Raw genomic sequence first — 21,082 nt, forward strand, 5'->3', positions numbered from 1 at the left:
GACAATGGTTCCCATCTCATAGGGTGGCTGTGAGGATTAAACGGGTCAATACCACGCATTGACAATGAACTGTATAATTAACCAGTTTATCGTATGAACTGTTACTGAGCATATTAATAATTACTAACTCATTTGATGGCAACATGTAATTTCTGTTTAGGTTGAATATTGCTTTTTACCACTGGGGCAGGGCCAAGCCTCTTTTTTATTTGCTTATTTTTATTGAAGTACATGTAGTCGGTGTACAATATGATATGAGTTGCGGGTATACAATGCAGTGATTCACAGTTCTTAGAGGTTATACTCCATTTACACTTACTATAAAATGTTGGCTATATCCCCTGTGTTGTACAGTGTATCCTTACAGAGTCTGTGCCTCTCAGTCCTCAACCCCCCTCTTGCGCCTCCTCCACCCCTCCTCGCTGGTAACTACTAGTTTGTTCTCTGTGAGTCTGCTTCCTGTCTGTTGCATTGACTGGTTAGCTGCATTTCTTGTATTACGCATACAAATGATATCATACAGTATTTGTCTTTCTCCATCTGAGTTATTGCACTTAGCGTAATGCCCTCCAAGTCCCTCCACACAGCTGCAGATGACGACACTTTGCTCTTTTTTTATGTCAGTCCTCTGTTTTAGACGGCAGACTCCTAGGGCAAAGTAGCCCTGAGACAAACAGCAAGAGGAGACCTTGAAAACGTGTGCCAGGAATCTGAAGTGGTGTGGCTCGATTTAAGGGAAAAGGGGCCGCTGGTCTCGGCGCCAGAGCTCTGTGCCAACCACCACAGCCCTGGCAGGAAGCGAGCTGTGATTCTGCAAAGGGCAGACCAGCCACACAATGAGGGCGGTAAGCCTGCCCCTCACCCTCTGCTCTCTGCAGACACAGTCCTGCTCGCTGTAAATAAAATTGCTGTTTGCATCGTCTTTGAACTGCATAGCAACTATCATTCTTATTTACCTTCCCCAATAATCCTAGAACAGAGAAACTTCAACACAAATATGTCCCTGAAATTTCAAAGAGGTAAGGGGGTTCCTTTATGTAACAAGACAAGAGATCTGTGCCAGCCGGGAAACCCAAGTGTTTAAAACTTGTTCAGCATTTTTGCAGCGCAAGAGTAGTTGCTAAACATCGCTCTCTCAAAAGAAAGCAGGCCACTGAATGAATTCTAGACAAAGGAAGTCCAAACAAAACTGGAGAATGAAAAGGGATGTCTCAAAATAATGTCAAACTTAAATTGAGATGATAATACACTTGAACATATTCGAAACCCACACAAAGAGAGAAACAGAATAAAGCTGATTTTTAAAAGCCAACCAAGAAAAAATGTTATGAGCTATTAGCTTCTAGATGTAATCAAACAAAAGCAGAGATTCTTTGTTAGAGCTCTTTAGAGCACTCGAAGAGTTATGGAGTCAGGCTCTTCCTGAGAAATGATCTAAAAGGTCAAAGTCAAGGTCTGAGGCAAGTACTTCTTTGGAACGCGCCCTGCAGCTCTCATCTCCTAGCATCATAGCATCCCATGCCCCTCCTTATTATTAGTTAATTGAATTCTCATGGGACCCATAAGGTCCAATTCCAGACTCTCAATAGATATTCTTTAAGGAGAAACGGAGTGGGATCTGTGCTCTGGGAGGAGAATCTGAACTGTTGCTGACAATTACTGGAGGCTCCGGACAGACAAATCTGAGAGTTAAATACTCCAGGGGTATGTTCATAGCATTATTCACAATAGCCAAGACATGGAAACAATCTAAATGTCCATTGACAGATGAACGGATAAAGAAGATGAGGTACATACATGCCGTGGAACGTTGCTGCTGCTGAGTCACTTCAGTCATGTCCGACTCTCTGCGACCCCAGAGACGCCCCCGTCCCTGGGATTCTCCAGGCAAGAATACTGGAGTGGGTTGCCATTTCCTTCTCCAATGCATGAAAGTGAAAAGTGAAAGTGAAGTCGCTCAGTCACACCCGACTCTTAGTGACCCTATGGACTGCAGCCTACCAGGCTCCTCCATCCATGGGATTTTCCAGGCAAGAGTACTGGAGTGGGGTGCCACTGTGGACCTGGAGATTATCATACTGAGTGAAGTCAGAAAGAGAAAGACAAATATCATATGATATCACTTATATGTGGAATCTAAAATATGACACAAATGAACACATGTATGAGACAGAAACAGACTCACAGACAAAGAAAATAAACTTGAGCTTGCCAAAGTAGAGAGGGGGAGGGGGATGGAAAGATTTGGAGTATGGGACGAGCAGATACATAGGATGGATAAAGAATAAGGTCCTACTGTAGAGCACAGGAACTATAGTCAATATCCTGTGATAAATCATAATGGAAAAGAATGTATATATGTGTATAACAGAGTCATTTTGCTATAGAGCAGAAATTAACACAACATTGTTAGTTACTTTTCAATAGAATTTAAAAAAACTTCAGGGAACCCTGTCATAATAGGGCCTCACTATATATATATATACAATATATATGAAATACATATTTCATATATTCATATACGTGAAAATTGAGGGCAGAGGATAAAGGGGCAACAGAGGATGAGATGGTTGGATGACATCACTGACTCAATGGACATGAATTTGAGCAAACTCCAGGAGATGGTGAAAGACAGGGAAGGCTGGTGTGCTGCAGTCCATGGAGTCACAGAGTCGGATATGACTTAACAACTGAACAACGTATATATGTATAATATATTGGCTGCATGGGACAGCTTGTGGAATCTTTGTTCCCTGACCAGGGATTGAACCTCTGCCCACGGTAGTGAGAGTGTGGAGCCTTAACAACTGGACCATCAGGGATTTCTCAGCCCCACAATATTTTGAGATTTACCTCCAACAGGTCGACTAACTTCCCACAGCACGTATTGAAGAAAAATCGTCTCATGTTTCCAGCAGGGAGATGGGGAAAGGAACCATTTTAAAATATGCCAGCGAGCTCTGTTCTTCTTAACAAGGCCCACCCTCAGGGGAAATCAGTTAACCAGGGCCTCACCTGCTGGAGTGTAATCAGAGAGGGGAACAGAGTGAAGTTTATTTTGTTAAGATATGGAAGGCCACACACAGGCATTCTTATGCACAGGAAAGGAAAAACATTCTATTTGCCTATATGTTAATTCTCCCACAAATCCTCTGCAAGAAACACTAATCACGTTTACCAAAAGATAGTGCAACCTTTAAACGTTCTTTAAAAGCATCCGTTTACTTATCTGCATAAATTACCGTTGAATATTATAACGTTTTTTTGAAAATTCTCACCAAGTTCAAGGCACTGAAATGTAAAGTCAGATCTTCTGATTCTATTTCTCTGGAAATTTAGCAGAACCTCAGAGCTGAAAAGGCAGGCATTGGTGTAGCCACACGGTTCATTCCTTGCTCAGATGCACAGTGGTATGCAAGAGACATCTCGGATTGAGCGCAGCGAGGTTGTTGACCGAGTCACTTATTAGCTCTTATTAGTATAAATACTATGGTCTTTGGAAGTTGATTTTGGTTCTAACCCAGGCCAACAGTCTCCTTGTGGCTTGTATGAAAGATATTTTTGGCTCCATAAGCAAAGCCAAGATGATTGTTGGCAGTAGGAGAAATAAGTACCATTTGAAAGCTCTCATCAGTTTATTGGATTACTGCCACAACTCTTAAATCCACTGATGAGGAAGTGGGCAAAGCAGTGTTTGCAAAGGAAGGTTGACCTGTACTAGGGCTTGAATGAAATAAAGACACAATGGTAACTTCGTTTGCAGCAAGCGCTCAGTTCCCAAGTTGCGTCCTTTCTCCATGGGATTCTCCAGGTAAGAATCATAGAGCCGGTTGCCATTTTCTCCTCCAGGGGATCTTCCCGACCCAAGGTTGGCAGGCAGATTCTTTACCACTGAGCCACTGGGGAAGCTCTTCTTAAGAAGGCCCTGTCTTGTGGCAAGACCCCTTCTTAAAAACGGAACCAGTTAATCGTTGGTAAGGTAGGTATAAGGAACTCAGCCTCACTGCCTGGTCTCTCAACGGGCCTTCTCTGCTGAGCCAGCCTGGGGTCTCTGCAGCTGCTGATGGGTGTGTGTGTGTGTGTGTGTGTGTGTGTGTGTGTGTCCTGCAAAATGAAAGGATAATCTCTGTCCTTCCCCCAAGTCCCTCCTTCCACATCTATGGTCTCTTTCCAAACACGCAGTGAATTACAATGAGTTTTCTTCAGAAGAGTTGACAGATCTCAAAAGAAGAGCCCACTCAGTGTAGGAAGGACAAACGGTGGACTTCATGCTTGAACCGTGGACCTCCAGAGGGAAGGGTGCCCATGGGCACTTCTCCCTGCCACCTGATCTCTCTCGAGCCCTCTCTCAGTGTCCATCCTGTGTCTGAGATCTCAGCTTTTAAATCCATCCGCTGCCTCTCTCCTCCGTCTCAGGGGGAAGCTCTGCCTTCTCAGTGTCGGTAGCCTCAACCCCTCTCTCCTCGCCCACGGTGGTCCTTCTGTGCTCAATAAAGGGGAAGGTGGGCCCAGTCCTCTTGTGAGGACAGGGTCAGTGGGCCAAGCCTAGCTCAGTCTCTTTAGCAGGACAAGCTGATGTCTTTACTGTTTTAACCGGAAGTAAGAAGACCTTGCTATGGGACTTCCCTGATGGTTCAGTGGTCCCAGTGCAGGGGGCAGGGGCTCGATCCCTGGTCATGGAACTAAATCCCATAAGTCACAACTCAAGGCTCACATGCTGCAACGAGTATCAAAGATCCTGTGTGCCACAACCAAGACCCGGCTCAGCCAAATAAATAAATAAATGTTTTTAAAATATATAAAGAGAGACCATCCGAATTTTTTTTTTTTTTTTAAAGAGCACTTTACTAAAGTGAGCTCTTTGAGGCAAAGAAGCATTGCTTTCTATCAGTTGACCCACAGGGGGCGCACATTGCCTTGTCACAGGAGAGGACACGCACTAGGCAGCCCCGACGGCACTCTCTCCAGCGTCTCCACCTTCCTTCAAATCCTATATCACATCCTTGATGCCAAGGTGAACAGCAGGAGCGCCTGCAGGCAGGGCCAAAATCCTTGAAAAATTCTTCTAGGTCTGCTCCAAGGAGCAGAGAGACAGGTGGTCAGACCATACACCAAAGCCTCAACACTTCTAGCTTCATAAAAATACTAGGAGTGGGGCAGAATATAACCAGATTTAAAAAAAAAAAAAACTTAATTCATCACTCACATAATGCAAAGCTCTCCACAACTCTACTGTCACCTAAAGGGATAATGCAGGTGCTTCCCCTCGCCTCTGGACACATCTCTGCCCAGCTCGCTCACTCAGTCTTCTCCAGGTGGTTTCCTCCACCCTGTTTTTGTCCACCTCTGACTCCTTGCTTATTTCTCCGGCCCCATCCCCTGGTTCCCCTTTCTCCTCTTCACACACAACTACCCTTAGAGCTCCCTGATTGTAAAATGCTGATCTTCCAGGTGTGCTGGTGTGTGTTTAACAATTTGGGGATGGAGTAGGCATGGAGGACTGATTTGTAATGATTGGCAGTCTCCGTGGTGTAAATACTCGCACCTCAGCAGATTGCAAACTTCCAGTGATATATTGTGAATGGCCTCTCAAAATTCCTATAATGTTGACTATGGCCAAGCTTTCCTAAGCCTTTGCAAGTGATCCAGCACACCACTTCTGATATGAAGAGTCACGTGGAATGTGGTAGTGTCCCTTCCCTTCCCCTTGGGGGAGAAGCTGGAATTAAATGGATAGTCTGTCTTGCAAGTGAAGATGTTCTCAGGGGATGACATTTGAATTTTGTTTTTGCCTACCCCTGTGATCTCAGCTCTACAGGGAGGAATTGAACCCCCACTCCCTGTAGTGGAAACTTGGAATCTTAATTCCTGTACCACCAGGGAAGTCCCTGAAATTTAAAATTTTCTAACTTTGCATTTTTCTTTGGCTATTCGTCCCTTTCCTCATCAATGTGCATGTTCACTGTACCCTTTTCAGGAAACTTCTGTGATTTTCCTGACCCCTCTCTGCATACTTGAATGTTTATGAATTCATTCCTTATTTTGCAGATCCTTGTATTTTGCACAAAGACATCAGCTCTTTGTGCTAGTATCACTTAGAGAATATTTATTCTGTTTTCTTAGATTGATCATAAACTTCTTAAGGGTAAGGATCTTATCTCTACACATGATTGACTCTTGAACATTTGATTGACTGCTTATTTGTAAGCCTGTCTCTGGTTTGCCTTATCCTAATCTTTCCTAGGCCCTGCATTTAAAAAATTATGTTCCTGGCTTAACATTAAGCCATATGTATAAATCTTTTATATAGAAGGAAATGTATACGTAATCACATAATTTTACATAATCACGTAAAATGTCTTTGCACATTAGAGTCATTTGACGTTGATAAATTCATAAATTACTTTGCAGGGAAATCAAAGGGATCAGATACACTGGTTCATTGGAGGTTTCCCTCTGTCACTGACTGCCTAGCTACCTGGGGCAAGGTATTCAGGCCTCAGGCCTGCAGCTGACAAAAGGGGGATAATTAGAAAACTTTCAGGGTGTTGGAAAGATTATGTCAGCTAAAAAATGTGTAGTATGGACTTTCCCAGTGGTCCAGTGGTTAAGAATCTGCCTGCTAAAGCAAGGGACACGGGTTCAATTCCTGGGCCGGGAAGATTCGACATCCAGTGGGGCAGCTAAGCCCATGCACCATAGCTACTGAGCCCGTGTGCCCTAAAGCCCACGCTCCACAACAAGAGAAGCCACCACAGTGAGAAGTCTTCCCACCGCAGCTAGAGAAAGCCCTCACACACAGCAAAGAAGACACAGCATGGCCAAAATTAAACAAATTTTAAAAATATATAGTCTTTAAACTCTAGTGTAAAAGTGAATATGATATATCTATCAAGCATAAAAATTTTATAGACATTAAAACATTTTACACTGCAGGGAACATTTGTTCAAACTCAGTAATTCTTGGAACTGCTACAAAATGTAGGATTTGACAACCAGTTTTACAAGAACCGGGTCCAGTCCCTTCACACATCCGAAAGTCAGACAGCCGTAAGAACCCCGAGCAGCATTAAGTGAAGTGAGATATTATAAACACAGATTAGTGTCATTTGTCCAAGCCATTGTGAGGTTTTCTTTAGATTAAAAAAAAAAGCAAAACAGATGATAGAATGGCAGAGAACAAAAAGGTAAGAGGAAAAAATTGCCTGAAACAAGGAGGCCTTTCAAACCTATGTCTATTAATAGAAACAAATATTGAGAAATGTGGGTGATGTGAAGGAAACTTTTTCAGAGAAAAGCATTCCTTCCTGCCAGAGTTTTCTGCAGTAGACAGGGAGGAGAGAAAGAGGTGAGGAGTCTCTTGGTGTTTCAGAGGCCAACAGTGTGTGCATGCTCAGCTGCATACGACTCTTTGTGACCCCATGGACTGCAGCCCCCCAGGCTCCTCTGTCTGTGGGATCTCCCAGTCAAGAATACCAAAGTGGGCTTCCATTTCTGTCTTCACCAGATCTTCCCGACCCAGGAATCGAACTCACATCTCTTGCATCTCCTGCACTGACAGGTGGATTCCTTACCACTAGCACCACCAGGGCAGCCCACAGTAGATTTAGGAAAAGCATTTACTGTAAAGATTCATTCTTCCTCCCTTCCTTCCTCCCTCTCTCTCTCCCCTCTTCCCCTCCTTCCCCCCATTCCTTCTTTCTTTATTTTTATGGAAATGGGAGCAACATGCTTGTCCAACATGACTTAAAGGGAGAGATGGGCAAATGCAGCAATGGTGGAGGTCTTAACTCTCTTTGAGGTAGGTGATTTCATCCAAGGACAGTAGCTTAGTTTCTGCCACAGAGGATGATGTCCTGGGAATTTCCCAGAGGCCCATCCACCCCTAGATACCAGGGGTCATCTTCTCTTTGCCACTTTTACCACCTGTACTTTGCAGTGAGCTGGGCAGAGGTGCTTCTGTGTCTGAGCTCCAAGTGCCTACAGGCTTACTTAGGAGAACGGGCTGAACCAGAACACAGAAGCTTGAGCTCTCTGCACAGAGAAAGTGCCTAAAGTGTTTTATCAATACCTGATGCACATTCAGTGTTTTATTACCTGGAATGAGGAAATTTCCTATCATTGTACTGGTCCTTAGAGTTCAAAATCAAGAGCTCCTACATTATTTATCACTCAATAGATATGTGAGTACCCGCTATCTGCCAGGCACTGTGCTGGGTATGGACTCATAGTGTGAAAGTGGAGTCGCTCAGTCATGTCTGACTCTTGGCGACCCCATGGACTGTAGCCTACCAGGCCCCTCCATCCATGGGATTTTCCAGGCAAGAGTACTGGAGTGGGCTGCCATTTCCTTCTCCAGAAGATCTTCCCGACCCAGGGGTTGAACCCAGGTCTCCCGCATTGTAGGCAGACGCTTTACCGTCTGAGCCACCAGGGAAATCTGAGATTTACATTTTACAACAACAAAAGGCAGACATGGTCTACACTGAAGAGTGGCTTGTTTCCTGGTTAACACAAAGACTGAAAATCATCCCACCTGAAAAATTCAAACCACAAACTCATTCCTTCCATACAACACCCTCTAACTCCTGTTGCACTTTCAGCCCTTCCTTCTTCCACACCCGCCCTGCCTGACGTCCTAGCTCCTTCTTGGACTTCTGAATTTGAAAAGCAGTAAAATAAAAAAAATTTGCTCTGAAATAAGAAAATAATTTTTTTTGACTTAAGAAAGCTAAGGAAAGTAAAAGGCTTGGGAAAAAAACCTTTGTGTGTGACATGAGCACTTGACATTAACTAATAAATATTTATTGAAAACATAATTGATAAGAATTGGGCTAGGGCTGAGATAGACCCTCCTTCCTAGACCATATATTCTGAGAGACATTCAGTACTTTTTTCCCCTTTGAAAAGAAGCACTAAAACTAGGTTCTCTAAAACCCCCACATTCAAGAAACTTTCTTATGAAAATGATGCTGTGTCCCTTGTTCCAATAACCAGCTACTGTGGTCCTTGTTGGCCACAATGCAGACAACGTGTGCAATATTGCTATTTGACACATTTTTCAAATATTCAACTTCCTGGAAGAAAAATACATAAAGGAGGGCCTGGAGGTTGTTGTTTTTGTTGTTTGTTTGTATTGGGTAAGGAGGGGTGAACAGGCTATCTTGAACAGGGAGATCTTGAAGTGGTGTTTATATAAAGCCCTTCCTTGCAGGAATAATAGGAGCTGATCTGTCAGATAAGTGCATTCCTAATACCTATTGGCTGGGGAAAATAAGCAGGTATCCCAAGCTGGCTTGTTTTTTAAAGTTGGTTTGGTTTTTTTTTTTTTTTGTAAATGAAGATTTGATGGATACCATGGGAGAAAGGGAGGGGGGTGGGAGGAGTTGGGAGATTGGGGTTGACACATATACAGTATTGATACTATATCTAAAATAGATCATTATTGAGAACATACTGTACGGTACAGGGAACTCTACTTAGGACTGAATGGGAAGGAAATCCAAAAGGGAAGCGATGTATGTGTATGTGTGTCTGATTCATTTGCTGTGCAGTAGAAACTAACACATTATAAAGCAACTATACTCCAATAAAAATTAATTAAAAAATAAAATGAAGCTCCATTTTATAGCTTCAAGATAATGTGTTAAAATAGCGAAATAAATAGTTGCTATAAATATATGTTGATCAAACAGTGGGAACACAGTAATAGAGTATTTCTCACTTGTATCAGTTGGCCCATTATCATGATATCCGTACAGTATCATTACATTCTAAATCTTCAGATAGATTAACAGCATCTTAAAAATATAAGAAACAACATGCAAGTGCCCGGAGATCCAACCAGTCCCTCCAAAAGAAAATAATCCTGACTATTCATTGGAAGAACTGATGCTGAAGCTGAAGTTCCAATTTGATGCGAAGAGCCAGCTCATTGGAAAAGACCCTGATGCTGGGACGGATTCAAGGCAGGAGAAGGGGACGACAGAGGATGAGATGGCTGGATGGCATCACCGACTGAATGGACATGAGTTTGAGCAAACTCTGGGAGATGGTGAAGGATGGGGAAACCTGGCGTGCTGCAGTCCATGGGGTTGCAAAGAGTTACTGAGTAAATGAACAAGAGAGAATGCAAGTGAAACTCTCTGAGATCTTTGACCATCATAGCTTGAGGCAGAAAGGATTCGCAGAGAAGGCACAGCAGCCTTCAGGCTTGTGTTTACTGTAGACACACCTTCAAATGAATGATTGTGTTTGGGGAGCCCATTATTTTGTTAATGCTCTCAAGTTCTTTTTTTTTAACTTCTTTTGAAATAAAAGAGAATAATGCTTTTACCAAAAATATTTACCAGTAGATGGGAAACTTAAGTGATTCCCAAAGAAAACCAATTTCCAAAAACCCATAAAGCCTCTATTATTAGGCAAACAAGCACTATACAGAGATCCCATCCCTCTGCCATTCTCAAGAACCCCTTTGGGAGTGGCAACAAAACACACTGAGAAAGTAACTTTGGGTGTCTGGGTGTGCATAGGCCGCCAAGGGGAAGACTGTCTCCTGCGGGCTTCATCCATATGTTATAAATCCTTTACTATATAAATTAAGAAATTAATCAGAACTTTTGGTGGGGTTGGGGGAGATTTCTTTCTGCCAGATATATGGCTAACTACATCTACTAACCACAGGCAATATTTATCCATGAAGTCATTTGTGATGAAACCATTCTCTGGGTTAAAAGATCATTTTCTCCCTTCCTCCCTCCCTCCCCCCCTTCCTGCTTTTCCACCTTTCTTCCCTTTTTTTCATGAACTTTATCTGCTTATCTTTGTGCTGGGCCTCCGCGGATGCGAGTTGGCTTTCTCTAGTTGCAACGAGAGGGAGCTCCTCTTTGCTGTGGGGTGTGGCCTTTTCACAGCAGTGGCTTCTCTTGTTGGGCAGCACGGGCTCTGGGGCTTCAGTAATTGTAGCATGCAGGCTTAGTAGTTGTGGTGCATGGGCTTAGTTGCCCAGTGGCTTGTGGGATCTTCCCAGCCCAGGGGTCGAACCCATGTCCCCTGCATTGGCAGGAGAATTCTCAACCAATGAACCACCAGGAAAGCCCAGTGAACTTTTACTGAGTATTTACTCCTGTACTATGCTAGGAGCTGGAGGTACAGACAGGAATGTGGCAGCCCTTGCTCTCTGAGATCTCTTTCCAGAGACAAACAAACAAATAATAGGACCATGAAGCCATGAACACATACTGACCTTGAGGATCTGGTGATGGAAGAAGATGGAATCATGGGGGAAAAGTTAATAGTTAAATTGAATCTTAAAAGATTGAAAATTATAGAAAATTATCAACGAGACAAGTGGAGAATAACTGATCTAGGCAGAGACTAAAATACACTCTATTTTTTTCTCATAAAGTTATAAATAGGTATAATATTCATAATTGTGCTAATTCTTCCCTGGGAAGATATTAGGAACCTTAGCTCAGACATTTAGACAGTTTGAACATACCCAATATTCAAAATCACATTTTAAAGTCTTTACATGCTTCCTCTTTCCAAAAGAATGTCAAAGCAGCTTATAAAATATATAATATAAAAGAAAGCATGAATAAATGAGGCAAGAAATGTAAGAATGTTCCTAAATATTAGGAATATGAAATAAAGCTTACAGCCTGCATGCCATGGGTCTTTGACAGTTATTGGAGATGGTCAGCAAATAGAATCTCAAGTCTCCTTCTTACCATGCGGTGAACATAATCAGGCACGATAATCATAGAGTCCATAAAAAAAAATCCCACCAGAGTTTCTCCCACAAATATGTTAAGAGGACCATAGTGGAGTGTGATGGTTTTGCTGCCTGGCGCCCATCCACTCTTACTCTGAAAACTAAACATAATTTTCCTCTCGGAGTGCCATCTTCTATTCACCCATGACCTACGTGCATCTTCTGGATTCGACTCCAACCTCCCCCTTGACCAGAGGTTCAATAGTTACTCAGACAAGACTATTGCGTGCACTGCATTTGGCTACAGGGATTGGCTCGGAGATAAGCGTATGACCTAATCAGAACTAATCTGGACCCAGTCAGACCACGTGGACTTCTGGAAAGAGATTCTGAACTTGAACATGAGAAAGCGTGAGTCCTGGAGCTGCCGCTGAAGCTATTGAGAGATCTCAAGAGCAGAGCTTATCTGAGAATGGGGTCAAGACGAAATGAGAGAAAGTAAATCCTGCTGACATCTTCTGTGCATGGATCTAACCATCCTTGAAGCACATTTAGACTTTTCAATTCCATGAGCCAGTAATTTCCAATTTTGCTTTAGCCAGTTTGTGCTGGACTGTTTATTATCTAATGATATTATATGGTGGAGCAGAAAACATTTCCAACAAAGTCATTATAGGAAACACACAAGATCTGTAAAACTTTCTCATACCCTCAGCACAACCTAATTGCTAAATGCCAAAGCTTAGCAAAGGGTTTCCCTGGTGGCTCAGCAGTAAAGAATTTGCCTGCAAGGCAGGAGCCGCAGGAGATGTGCATTCAATCCCTGGATGGGGAAGATTCTCTGGAGAAGGGCATGGCAACCCACTCCAGTACTCTTGTCTGGAGAATCCCATGGAGAGAGGAGCCTGGTGGGCTACAGTCCATAGGGTTGCACAGAGTCAGACAGGACTGAAGTGACAACATGCACACAAAGCACACTAAAGTGAAAGTGAAAGTGATGTCGCTCAGTCGTGTCCGACTCTTTGCGACCCCATGGACTGTAGCCCACCAGGCTCCTCTCTCCATGGGATTCTCCAGGCAAGAGTACTGGAGTGGGTTGCCGTTTCCTTCTCCAGGGGATCTTCCCAACCCAGGGATCGAACCCGGTTCTCCCGCATTCCAGGCGGACGCTCTAACCTCTGAGCCACCAGGGAAGCCCTAAAGTCAGTTCTAAATGGAACCAAAGCAGCGTGGACCCAAATGATAATGCTGATGTGACCCAAGAATATAAATACACTTAACATTCTTCACAACACTGCCAACGAATATTCTATCTTGACACCACAATTACAATATGAAGCGAGAGTTTTCTAATGGGATTTAAGTGTAGCTATATTAAATTGCCAACATCCAATGGATCATCAAAAAAGCAAGAGATTTCCAGAAAAACATCTCTTTCTGCTTTATTGACTATGCCAAAGCCTTTGACTGTGTGGATCACAATAAACTGTGGAAAATTCTGAAAGAGATGGGAATATCAGACCACCTGACCTGCCTCTTGAGAAACCTATACGCAGGTCAGGAAGCAAAAGTTAGAGCTGGACATGGAACAACAGACTGGTTCCAAATTGGGAAAGGAGTATCTCAACGCTGTATATTGTCACCCTGCTTACTTAACTTATATGCAGAGTACATCATGAGAAACGCTGGGCTGGAGGAAGCACAAGGTGGAATCAAGATTGCCAGCAGAAATATCAATAACCTCAGAGATGCAGATGACACCACCCTTATAGCAGAAAGTGAAGAAGAACTAAAGAGCCTCTTGATGAAAGTGAAAGAGGAGAGTGAAAAAGTTGGCTTAAAGCTCAACATTCAGTAAATGAAGATCATGGCATCTGGTCCCATCACTTCGAGGGAAATAGATGGGGAAACAGTGGAAACAGTGGCTGACTTTATTTTTCTGGGCTCCAAAATCACTGCAGATGGTGACTGCCACCATGAAATTAAAAGATGTTTACTCCTTGGAAGAAAAGTTATGACCAACCTAGATATCATATTAAAAAGCAGAGACATTACTTTGCTGACAAAGGTCTATCTAGCCAATGCTATGGTTTTTCCAGTAGTCATGTATGGATGTGAGAATTGTACTATAAAGAAAGCTGAGTGCCAAAGAATTGATGTTTTTGAACCGTGGTGTTGAAGGAGATCCAACCAGTCCATCCCAAAGGAAATCAGTCCTGAATATTCATTGGAAGGACTGATGCTGAAGCTGAAACTCCAATACTTTGGCCACCTGATGCGAAGAGCTGACTCATTGGAAAAGACCCTGATGCTGGGAAAGATTGACGGCAGGAGGAGAAGGGGACAACAGAGGATGAGATGGTTGGATAGGATTACCGACTCAATGGACATGGGTTTGGATGGACTCCGGGAGTTGGTGATGGACAGGGAGTCCTGGCATACTGTGGTTCATGGGGTTGCAAAGAGTTGGACACGACTGAGCGACTGAACTGAACTGAACTGAACTGAATACCATATTACCAATTAAGAGATAGAGTGTAAGCTTTGATAATCAATGAATACTCTCTTACTAGACAGAACAGAGAGCTGACCCTCCATATCCATGGATCTGCACCTGTGGATTATACCAATCTCAGATCAAGAATATTAACAATTCCAGAGAGTTCTAAAAAGCAAAACTTGAATTTGCTGCATGCCAGAAACCATTTACATAGTATGTTCATAGTCGTATTTACAACTATTTACATGGTATTTACACTGTATTAAGTATTATAAGTAATCTAGAGATCCTATAAAGTATACTGGAGGATGTACATAGGTTATATGCAAACACTACACCTTTTTATATGGGGCTTGAGCGTCCTTGGATTTTGTATCTGCACGGGTCCTGAAACCAATCTCCTTCAGATATTGAGAACAACTGTGTTTCTAGAGTCAGCCTTCCAGAGTTCAAATTCCTTTTCCATCACACTTATTAGCTTCAGTTTTCTCACCTGAAAAATGGAGATTATTGTATCACCTGCCACAGAGTTGCTATGAGGACAGAATGAGTAAGTGATGTAGTTGTAAAGTGACTTGAATCATGCCAAGAACACAGTTAGCACTCAAAAAATGTTGTAAAACCATTACTTTACCATTATCACATCCTTACAAAGAATCCTTTAAGGGCAAGACCACTCAAACATTTTCAGGTCCACACTTTGTTGTCATCCAGTCACCTCCTTGCGACCTCAGGGACTGCGGCATGCCAGGCTTCCCTGTCCCTCACCATCTCCCAGAGTTTGCTCAAATTCCACTCTAACACCACCCCCCAAAATGGATGACCTAGTCCCCAGAGTTCTGTCATAGATCATAACCCTAGTCATTTCCATGGGAACATTTACAAAGCCTAGACTTACCAATGGCAACCAAGAAGAGAAAATGCCACCCACAGAACGTCTGATTTTCGGGAAAGCAACTTCCTGATGACACAGATGTGAGACAGAGTAGCCGCAAAATGGACCCCACGTAACACAATCAGGAAAAAGTGACCAGAGTTATAGAACTGTCGGGAGATGTTGGTCAGAAAAAAAATGTTTTCGTTTTAGGGTGTGATCTGATATCATATTTCTGACAATAATTAAATAATTGAATCCATTGTTGAGGCCGCCACGAGTACGTGACAGCCACCGGCAGATCCACGTGACACTGGGTGCATTGCTTAATCTCGCTACCCCTCAGTCTCCTGGGGGTCACAGGGCACGTCTGCCAGGTGCTTAGCACGGTGGCCCGGACCCAACACAAGCTCATCCAAGCTCAGTGTCTCAGGCGGAGACTGAGTCTTCTTGCACAGAACAGAAATCACAGCAAACGGCATCTGCAACCTCTGGCATTTCTTTTTTCTCTCCATACACAAGAAATCTGAAGGTTGGTGGCCCAGGACTGGCCCGGAAGCTTGAAAAGGCAGAAGCCAGGTCTTTGTGACTCTCTGGGCCTTCCTCTCACCTATGGTCACTGGATGGCTGCCACAGCCATCACACCTACGCTGCAAGCTTTAAGCAGGAGCAGGAATGTTTAAGGTCTCTTCATTTTGTAATGGGGGGAGAATTGATATGGCAGGTTTCACTGCAGTTAGCTCCAGTACTCTTGCCTGGAAAATCCCATGGACAGAGGAGCCTGGTAGGCTGCAGAGTCGAACACGACTGAGCGACTTCACTTTCACTTTTCACTTGCATGCACTGGAGAAGGAAATGGCAACCCACTCCAGTGTTCTTGCCTGGCGAATCCCAGGGACGGGGGAGCTTGGTGGGCTGCCATCTTTGGGGTCGCACAGAGTCGGACACAACTGAAGTGACTTAGCAGCAGCAGCAGCAGCCGCAGCAGCAATTTATCACACCAGATCTTCTTAATAGTCATGGAGGCAGGCATGGGAAATGGCTCCATTTTACAGATGTGGAAATTGAGACGAGAGAGGTGAAGAAATCTACCCAAGGCCATACAGTCATAAGTGGCAAAAACAGGCTTCTGTCTCAGTCTACCATTCTCCTAGCTCTTAGTTGGTAACCCTTTCCAGCATACGATACTGCCACAGGGGGCAATCCTTTGTCAGAGGCACTTGGATGAGTTTTAAGACTATAAAGGGGCCAGTGGAAGATAATATCATTACATGTGAATTAAGGTACTGTGCTGTGAAATACTCTGAGAGTCTAGGTAAAGAGGACAGCGAGGGGTAGAACTTACAGATTAAGATGGGAGGTAAATGAGAATCATACATGAACCATTTACAAAGTCATCGATGAAAATCAGATAGTATAAGCAGATGAAAATCTAAAGAGCAGAGAAAAAGGTGTTGTAATTATACCTCTGCTTTCCCTCAAAATATAGTTTGAAGAATAATGTGTATGTGTGTGCACATGTGCATAGATGAACATGCATTCATGTGTGTATGCACATGCCTGATAATAGACACAATCATGTAAATAAAATCAGAAGTAACACCAGATTGTGTTCTAGATTAATAAAAGCTTTCAGCCCAAGTAGATAGATTTTTGCACAAAATATTCTATATTAAAATAGATTTCCCATATGGTATGTTATATATACATGATTTAAGCAACTTTTAATATTTAAATATATATCTTATATGAAATGACCCCACAGTAACAAAATCCATTTTTGTGTATTTTAAAAGAAGGGTAAAAAAAAAGAGGACTATTACAGAAATTATCATAAAAATTTACCTTCCAGAAATCAAAGTTTAATCAAAGCATTTCTTCAGTGATGAAAACAACTAGCAAGATAGAAAGAATGGTAGACATTTTAACCTAAGAAAGCGCCTGGAGCAGAATCGTGGTTTCATTTTTTGTTTCCTCGTCTGTAAAATGGGGATATTTGCCTCAGAGTTGTTTTGAGAATTAGATTTAATAATGTTTACAAAGTCCTTAGCATAGTATCTGGCATATATAGAATATCCAACATTAGTAAATTTCCTTTTTTCTGTAAATCGATTTAATTTTTCTTATCTTTAAAGAATTGGCAAAAAGTTCTCAAATGCAGGCATTAGGATTTTTATTTTAAAGCATTAAGTTATTTAATAAAGTTGAAATTCCAAAAGGTTTATCTTCTTACTTACTCTGCTGCTGCTAAGTCACTTCAGTAGTCTCCGACTCTCTGCGACCCCAGAGACGGCAGCCCACCAGGCTCCCCCGTCCCTGGGATTCTCCAGGCAAGAACCCTGGAGTGGGTTGCCATTTCCTTCTCCAATGCATGCAAGTGAAAAGTGAAAGTGAAGTCCCTCAGTCATGTCCAACTCCTAGCAACCCCATGGACTGCAGCCTACCAGGATCCTCTGTCCATGGGATTTTCCAGGCAAGAGTACTGGAGTGGGTTGCCATTGCCTTCTCCATCTTACTCTAATGGCTACTAAAAGGAAAGCTAGGCTTAAAAATAATTCCATGGATATATTTTGTAAAATTAAACTGCAACATTACTTCTCTAAGTTTCAAAACATACTTATTTTAATGCTACAACAATTGCCTTGGAATTTAAACACTACCATCCATTTTTATGAGGCAAGAAACCAAAAATTACTCATACTATAGAACTTTAACAAACTGTCACTGCCTCTTGGTTACGTCATGGTACTTACTTGTGCTTAAATCCTGTGAGTGCCATCTTGACCTCTCAGTGGTCAGGGTCCATATGAAAATTATCATTAGGCATAAATGCTTCAGCCAGTTCCTATTACTGTATACAAAGCAGGGAGTTCTGTTCCAGTAAGAGCTGAATCTCCAAAGATTTCCTTTAATCTCAGTAGTAACCTTCAGGTTGCATGTTCAGTCACTCAGTCGTGTCCGACTGCAACCCTATGGACTACAGCCCTCCAGACTCCTCTGTCCATGGGGCTCTCCAGGCAAGAATACTTGTGGGTTACCGTTTCCTTCTCTTGGGGATCTTCCAGACCCAGGGATCGAACCCATGTCTCCTGTATTGCAGGAGGATTCTTTACCACTGAGCCACCTGGGAAGCCCAATCTTCGTGTTACAGACCTGGAAACTCAATAGATACTATTAAAATCTCTTCTTGCTTTGCTTATGGATTTATTTCTTCAACCAGTAAGTTAGAGATGCTTTCTTTTCCAGTGATTGGAAATGTTTCCATCGGATTTCATGAAATATTTCTTCCATGACAAGTGAGATTTCCAACTAATTGGAGTAAGCATCCTTCTGTCAAAAGAATGTGCCATGTTTCACAGAAAACAGGACTTGAAAGGAGTTGTTAGGAAACATTAGCCTTATTAATATTTTATTTTTGTTGCTGTCAAGGGCACTGGGAACTCCAGTCTTTCACAGAGGAATTCCTAGCTTCTAAGTGAGCCTGCCTCCAGGCTGGAATAATTTAGTCACCTGACTTTCCTGTAACTTTTATTATTTTTGGCTTTGTGAAGCAGCATTTATGCACAAATGGCCCTTTTCCATGCCCTGAAAGTTCTTTTGGAGGACACTGAAAATCTTTTTTCTTTTTCTACTTCTCTGCATGAAGTGTGAAAAAATCGCTGATCATACCCAGGGCTCATATACTAATAATAAATACAGTTGGGATTCTGATTTTGTTATTATTTGTTACAAATAGTTTTGGGTTTAACATTGTTGTTTCTTGGTTTAGCAAGAGATAGCTGTCCCTTAAAACAAACTGATTAGATCTGATCATTTGGTACTGTTTTTGATAATTATGGTAAAGAAAACATTGTAAATTATCCTAGAGTCAAATCCACTTTAATTGTTATGGAAGGTCACTTACATTATTTAAAACACTGAGTTCGTTACACTTAAAAAAAATACTAGGAGTGCATGAATTTCATATATGAAACGACAGGCCACATTCATATAATGATTTTTAATGTCCATTCACATCAACTAGAAAGTGTGTTATTTCAAAGCACTTATATTTGTTTGTTCTTGAAAACTGGAGGGAGGCGGGGAGCATCAGAAAGTTTCCACAATTTCCCCTGAGTTATTTAAATTCACTTCCTGTACAATGAAGGCCCTGTGACATTTCCAGAGCTGCTGTTTATTTGGGGATGTGAGGGATGTTAAAATTCTTTGTGCTTAAACCACAATAGTTATGAGTAGCATGAGACAAAGACGCAGGGCAGGGTGTCAGTGGTCAGGCAGTCCTTACCGGAAGGAAAGAGGCTACTGCATTACTGGAGTTGAGGGCAGGCAAATCCACCCGGGTTGGCAAGCTGGGTAGAGGCTGCCAAGAAAGACTGACATCTGTGTTCCCTCTCTGAAGGAACAACATGTCTCTGTCTTCTCACGCAAAGGGGAGCTTACGAGTTCATACACTCGTTGCACCCTTTTACACAAAGGAGAACGCCTGCTACACGGATGTTCAATGAAAACAGCTCGTATGTCTCAACCATCCCATACTATTTATTTCTGACTATTCTATCTGTATGTTTCACTGCATTTATTTCCCTGAACTCACTGTCTTAACAGTGCGTGCATGCTCGATCGTGTCCTTTGCTACCCCATGAACTGTAGCCCATCAGTTTCCTCTGTCCATGGGATTTTCCAGGCAAGAATACTGTGGCAGGTTGCCATTTCTTTCTCTAGGGGATCTTCCCAACCCAGGGATCAAACCCTGGTTTCTTGCGTCTCCTGCATTGTAGGCAGATTCTTTACCACTGAGCTACCTGGGGAGCCCAATATCTCATTGTAATAGGAACAAAGAATTACTTTCTTTTTTTCTTTTTTCTTGAGGTATAATCGTTTCAGATGCGTGACATAATGACTCGATATTTGTACACATTGTAAATGACGTCCATAATACATCTAGTTAACACCCATCCCCATACATCGTTTTCCTTCATACATTTCTTTTTTTAAAAATAGAAAATAGAGAAAATCACTTATCTAAGTTCATATACTAAATTCCTAGAAACATCCCTTGCCCTTCAACCGCTTTACTCGTATGGTAAGTGAAAAGTGATCATCTCGATTACATATTAAAATATGGTGAACTTCAAATTAGAATATAACAGGGGTAACCTCATTCTTTATTTTGCATTCTAAGGCCGTTTTCATTTTCAGATGAGGATTTCAATATATTTAATGACCAATATGAAAATGTTCCTGGTGAATTTAAGGTTTTTGCTTCATTTTAGGAAGAATACAGAGATGAAGCAGGGAGGTTAGCAAAGTAAAGTGAGAAGTTATTTAAGCAAGAATACACTCTCAGAGGAAGAGTGGGCAGAAGGGTGAGGAGCTGCTACCCTGGGTTTCTTTGGCAAGCTGGTTATGAGGAGTGTACCAAAGAAGGGGTGGAATATTCACCAGGGAAGGAGGGGTTTGGGATCATATTCCCTGATTTTCATCCCAGCTCCTTCTGTCTGAGGGGAGGAGGGATTTTTGTCCTTATTTAGCTTAGATCAGAAGTGCCATAGCATCAATGTGTGATGAGTACTCCTTATCCGCAAGACTAATTTATTGCAATGAGAGCAAATGAGCAACAGATTACATCCAGATACAGGAGGTTCCCCAGCTTCCCATGTGGCTTAGTGGTGAGGAACCTGCCTACAGGAGACTCAGGTTTGATCCCTGGGTCAGGAAGATTCCCTGGAGAAGGAAATGGCAACCCACTCCAGTATTCTTGCCTGGGAAATCCCATAAACAGAGGAGCCTGGCAGGCTACAGTCTGTGGGGTCACAAAGAGTCAGACACGACTGAGCGACTAAACAAAACAAAACAAAAAAAGAGCATTCACTGCTTGCATACACTGCAGGATGTGAAGCTGGGAAGTCCTAGGTCCTACCTGCAGGGGCCACACTCTCACTGGGCAGCTCTGAAAAACTCAGCAAAGTTCAGTCCTTAAAGCACCATAGAA

General features: G+C 42.5%; 1 protein-coding gene and 1 non-coding gene across 2 annotated transcripts in view; one reads left to right on the plus strand and one right to left on the minus strand.

The window, feature by feature from the left end:
• Nucleotides 1-21,082, plus strand: part of LOC128057730 (claudin-10) — a 97,041-nt gene that overhangs the window by 35,671 nt on the left and 40,288 nt on the right. The gene's annotated exons all lie outside the window — the stretch shown is intronic.
• On the minus strand, nucleotides 12,838-12,909 carry TRNAS-GGA (transfer RNA serine (anticodon GGA)). The gene has a single exon. It is a non-coding gene; the product is annotated as a tRNA-Ser (tRNA).

The sequence above is a fragment of the Budorcas taxicolor genome, chromosome 12, assembly GCF_023091745.1.
Source record: "Budorcas taxicolor isolate Tak-1 chromosome 12, Takin1.1, whole genome shotgun sequence".
NCBI classification, from domain to species: Eukaryota; Metazoa; Chordata; class Mammalia; order Artiodactyla; family Bovidae; genus Budorcas; species Budorcas taxicolor.